Here is a 5,941-nt window from a genome sequence, read left to right as displayed (position 1 = left end):
CACTCATTAAAATGCAAATCAATGTAGAACTTTTCTGAAATGCATTTTTCTGGATTTTTTTCTTGTTATTCTGCCTCTCACTGTTCAAATACACCTACCATTAAAATTACAGACTGATCATTTCTTTGTCAGTGGGGAAACGTACAAAATCAGCAGGGGATCAAATAATTTTCCCCTCACTGTATATTTTAGTTACTTTATGTCTTGTGCAGGTGAAACGTTCAGTTCCCTCAGTTTCCAATACAGGGTTGGGGTAAGCACTATTTCTAACAGTCATGGACACCTGTCTCAATGCTTTCAAAGTACACCCAAGTTGTATAGTCTGAAGATACAGTATATACATAGTATTCTATGCATAAAAGGCTAACATCAATAACAGAAGCACCATGCTTTAAGAAAGACACTTTTCCTTCTTCTACAAAATACACACTGGCGTAGACGAACTTGTAATTGGCATCCACAACAGCCATCATTATTACAGAGAAGCTGGACTTGTAATTATGGTAAAGACTGCCACCTTTAACTGGAGGCTGTGTACGGATGTGTTTACCATCAAGCGCAATAAGCAATGTGGGAATTGCCATTTAGATTGAAAATCATGCGCTATTTTACGCCATTCTGCCTCTGTTGTGGGTCTAGCAAAAGAACAGAAGAACAGATTTGAACATTATTTCTTTGTCACAGAGCATAAAAATAAAACATTTCTGAAGCATTGCAAATATGGATTCATTACTTAAGGCTTCATTGACTATTACAGAATAAACATTAAAATACAAAAAGCAGTGACCTTGAAAATACAAATACTCTGGGACGTTATAGCTATATTGATCATCACAGCATACTACTGTTTTTTGTACATTACTGGTAATCAGTGGTGGAAGATGCATTCAGATCATTTATAAACTATACATATGTATACTTTTATTAAAATTACTTTTAGTTATGAGTTATACATGACTGAAAACCCAGATAGTCATTTTATTGGTGACTGTTTTGTACATAAAATAATCATAATGTAAAGAACATTCTGTAAAATCATCAACTTGATATCTGGAATATTGAGTAAGGCCATGTTGAAGATTGAAATCATTACAAAATGATTGGAACAAAAAATTTGATGGTCCTAACCTCATAGTAAAATTGACACTGTAGGCTGGAATTCACAGACCATCACAAATAACTGATGCATTTTACTGAAACAGATGTTTATTTTTAAGCTAATTTTACTAAAAGTTATTTTTTACCAATGTACTAAATGTGTCCTTTAAGTACAGCATTTGAGTAAATGTTGTGAATCAGTGAGTACCTACAGGAGCAGCACAGGTCTCCATGACTATGTTAGAAATGGTGCTTACCCCAACCCTGTATTGGAAACTGAGGGAACTGAACGTTTCGCCTGCACAAGAAATAAAGTAACTATAAAATATAGCAATACACACTTAAAAGTAATACTTGTTGAATCAAATATTGTTCTGCCAGACCCACCTGTTGCCAAAAACCGCATGGTCACAGCTAGACGCTCTTTTGGGGATATTGCCCGTCTCATTTGTGTGTGCTGCTTGGTTATGAGAGGTCCAACCATCCCCAGCAAGATATCAAACTCCTCTGCTGTCATCTGCAGAAGCTTCCTGAATCCAGTATTATCGTACATCTATTTGTATGGTGAGCACATTATAGTTTATAGGTTTTTACCAGAAAAAATGGGCAAGCCTACAGTATGGACAAGGACCAAATTGTGATGGCTATATGACTGGATCAGAGCATCTCCAAAACTGCAGCTCTTGTGGCGTGTTCCCGGTCTGCAGTAGTCAGTATCTATCAAAAGTGGTCCAATGAAGGAACAGTAGGTTATGGCGGCGAGTGAGGGCAAGACTAGTGAGAAAACCTGAACACAATCAAAGGGGGCTGAACACAAATACAGATAACCAGATCACAGTTCTGGAGAAATGTTTACTTATCTTTAATTAGATAATAATGCAAGTCAAATAATCCACAAAACAAATCCAACAAGTCAGCTCAAAAGACTTGACAGTAGTTCCAAAAAATAAATCCCCAAAATCCACAAGGTTAATCCAAAAGCATACAAAAGGTTCACAGGAGTCTAATCAAAAAACAAAGTCAATACTTCCAAAAAGTCATTCTAATTAGTCCACAAAATAAATCCATAAGGCGTTCAAAAGAGCACTTGTCAATCAATCAAAACAAAGAACTATACCAGATGCACAAAGTCTTTTAAGGACAAGGCCATAAAACAGAGCACACGGCTGACCTAGACTTAATCAAGGTACAGGAAACACTAAGCAAAGTATTTGTGGAGGAAAAGGGTGACTTAAATACACAAACCTAAACAAAGCACAGGAGACACCTATTAGACATAATGACAGAGACTGGACACCAACAAAAAGGCAGTGGGGGCCTCTAGTGGGCAGAAAACAGTCCACAACCCTGACAGGAAACCAGTAGATATCAGTTTATATCTTGCTCTGTTCATGTTACAATTAGTTGCATATCTCACCTGTATATTTCAGTCTAGTTGTGTTGATATTTAACATGATCAGAAAATGACAGATGATTTTCAAAGTCTTTTCCTGTTTCATCATAAAATGGACATAATAAAGCGTCCAAAAGTCAGAATGGACAAACCCATGTGTATAAATCACACCAAAATATGGATTTGAATTAAAACACTTAAGAGAAACATTATTTCAGACTTTTGGATAACAGCTTGATAGACTTTTATTTGATAATTATGTGCAGTATTGAGATTAAAATTTATACTTGATTTGGATTGGTCAGAAGGTGTTCAGCATGGACCTGATAGCAGTTCAGATTTCAAATCAAATCTCTCTTTTTTAAAGAATGTCCTCTTTCTGATTATATATATACAGTTATACAAACCAAAAAATAGTGTATGTCAAATATGTACAGAAGAAACTGAGTTTGAGTTTAGAGACTAACTAACTAACAAACTAACTAACTAACTAAATATAATCACAATCGTTTACATCAGCAAACAAAACATTAATATAAATTATGTATACACAGTGCATATACTTGATCAAGCCACAATTATAAGGACATCCTAATGATTAGACTGGCCAACTATAAAAGAAGAATTCACATAATCAGAAAAAAATAAAAATTAATGGCCCCAAGTTTCAGAAAATATGCCAGTATTGCCCTTTATTGTGTACCTAATTTTATCCAAATGAATGAAGCTCATAACATCTTACTGCCAGTCATCAAAAGATGGAGGGAGAATTTGTTTCCAGAGCAGAAGAATATGCCATCTAGCTAATAATGTTACCGTTAAACGTGACTTTATTGGATTACCCACAGAACTGGCGAGGAGTTCACCAAATCGCTCAGTTAATAACGGCCGGGAACGCTTCCTCAACGGAATCCGAAAACGATCACTGATTGCAGCCAGCAGCATGTTGGTGTTGTGTTCATTTCGATTCACTGCGCAAAACGTTACATAACCAAAGTCACAGTACCATTGACCTCTTCAACTTAAATCGTTCTTAAGCTTCTTGATGAACTGAGGTGAACTCTCTTTTGGCTTATTTTCTCTCTCGGTGTCTGTGAGTGTTAGTCCCAGTGTCAATAGAACTAATCATGTAGTGTATCTGGGTTGCAGGATTTTTTAATTTATTTGTTGTTTTTTTTTATTTAAAAAGCACAGAAGGTATCATTTGGGTATGAATCAGATCGTCTCTCGATATAGTGTCAAAAAAGACTACAACTATTCCAATCATGTCTAAATCAAAAGCCACTGCACCAGGCCAGAGGGGCGCCAGAACCCATATCACAACATGTAGCAGCTCCTTTTTCCGGCTAGCCCAGGTGTGTGGGGTGCCCCGATCGTATAGTGGTTAGTACTCTGTGTTGTGGCCGCAGAAACCCCGGTTCGAATCCGGATCACGGCATTGGCTTTTCCACATCACCGTTGAATGCTAGGCATGGCTTTTGGCCATTTGTCACTTGAAAAACATAAGCAGGTAGGACCCCGCTCCCCTTAAGATTCTAGGTTCGACTCCTGGCTGGCTCGGCTGCCTTTTAAGAGCCCAGAGGTGTGCCACAGACTCCAGCTGCCGAATTGCTGGCAGAGCAACACCTCCCACAATCCCTGAAATGCGGAGAGTCCTGTACTAGGAGGTATGCTGGTTTTCTGCACCAGGAACACCAGCCCACGCTTTGTCTAGCGGCTGATCTTCCGCTGGAGTGACAGCTCGAGTAGCTGAATGCTCGGTCAGCGCTGGCCGATTTTGTGCTCTGCAATGCAAGGTTCCCATGCAAAGCTCTGGATGATACCGCGCTGGAGCTCAAACTGCTTGGTGGTCGAGTAAAATGCCGATCTCAACTGTCCGGGGGAACCCTCCCATATGGTCTAGCGGTCAGGATTCCTGGTTTTCACCCAGGCGGCCCGGGTTCGACTCCCGGTATGGGAACGTGACTTTATTGGATTGTCCGCAGAACTGGCGAGGAGTTCACCAAATCGTTCAGTTAATAACGGCTGGGAACCTGGTGGTGAACTGAAATCTAGCTTTTGTTGCTCAGCAGTAGTTGTTATCATGTGGGTGTGTGTGAAAGTTAGAGAGAGACCTTTGCACACTAACCTTGATGTGTCTGAGAAAATCAAAATATGTACCTCAGCCCTCACAACTACATGGAGTACACAAAAACAAAGTGTATTTCTGCACCTGTGGCCTTTGGATGGTGAGAAGTACAGACTAAACCTATGTATGGCCTGTGTATGAAATGCTTGTCTTTTCTTGATGGTAAAGCCAGTTTGAAACTACCTTAAAATCCTTCAGCGATACACTTTTCCATTTTTTCTGTAAAATATCTACTCTGCATCAGATTTATGAACATTGTCACCACTGCCTCGCGGTGCCTTGTGCTGATGAGGATCACATTCCTCCCCCATTTCAGAATATAACTCATGACCATGGTGTTCTGCACCAGGGTGGGTGGTCTCTCTCACTTTCTCACACACACACACACAAAACCCAGAAACTAAGCTTTCTTTGCTCAGGCCTATCTAAAGGGTTAATGGTGCCACTTGGTCATCAACAGTAAAAATCACAAACTTTACCTCTTCCCAACAGGGAAAACCAGCAACAATCAAGAATGCATGATTATATAGTGTCATGGCTGTGCAGACAAAAAATGTGGTTATAATGGAAGTCTATGGGGCAAAAACAGCCACCAACAGTAAATTAGGGAGAAAAAATTTAATCTGATGCTGCAAAAAAAACTAAAAATGCATCAAAGCTAATGTTGTTACTAATCTTTGACATGTCCAAGACTGTGATAAAAAGTAAAAAAATCTCCAGTCCACCATCACTTTATATATTGTTTTTCCCCAAATCAGTGACATCATTTATGAACTTGGCAATTAAAGAGTTAAAATCCTGGATGTTTTTGAACATTTAGTAGTTTTGATCAGAACTGAGGTTGATTAACAGATTTATGCAAACAAAAGTTGAAAAAAAAAATCATCTGATATATTTTTACAGCAGTTTATTTTAGTGCATGTTTTCATCCCCAAACATAACATTAGGGTAGTGAATTTGAACTATTTCTATTTTTTGCAGATATATGCAGAATTCTACAGAGTTACTCGAGTTGATCTCAGGCAGATCTTTCTTAGTTACTTGGACTCACTTGCACCACGATTGATCAAGCTCTATAGATCAAGAAGTGGAGCCTTGGGAGGAGAAATTCAAATACTCCTAGACAGACTTGATGAACGGGTAACAACATCAGTTTACTTCAAATTGTGAGGTTTTAAAAAACATGACTGCATACTACAAATGTTAGCTGTAGTAAAAGCCATTTACTTTGTCCATGTTTTTCCTGCTTCCTATTTGTGTTTTAGACCACTGCTGTCCTGACACACAGGAAATCTGCAGCACTTTGTGGCCTTCCCTTGTTT

The 5,941-nt window shown here is 38.6% G+C and overlaps 1 non-coding gene across 1 annotated transcript; it reads left to right on the top strand.

The window, feature by feature from the left end:
• Window positions 1-4,379: 4,379 nt before the first annotated feature.
• On the top strand, window positions 4,380-4,451 carry trnae-uuc (transfer RNA glutamic acid (anticodon UUC)). Its single transcript has one exon. It is a non-coding gene; the product is annotated as a tRNA-Glu (tRNA).
• The last annotated feature ends 1,490 nt before the right edge of the window (window positions 4,452-5,941 follow it).

Source organism: Hemibagrus wyckioides, unplaced genomic scaffold, assembly GCF_019097595.1.
Source record: "Hemibagrus wyckioides isolate EC202008001 unplaced genomic scaffold, SWU_Hwy_1.0 Contig8, whole genome shotgun sequence".
In the NCBI taxonomy this organism is placed as follows: domain Eukaryota; kingdom Metazoa; phylum Chordata; class Actinopteri; order Siluriformes; family Bagridae; genus Hemibagrus; species Hemibagrus wyckioides.
The sequence above is the reverse complement of the archived record's forward strand: the minus strand, read 5'-3'. Positions and strand labels throughout refer to the sequence as shown.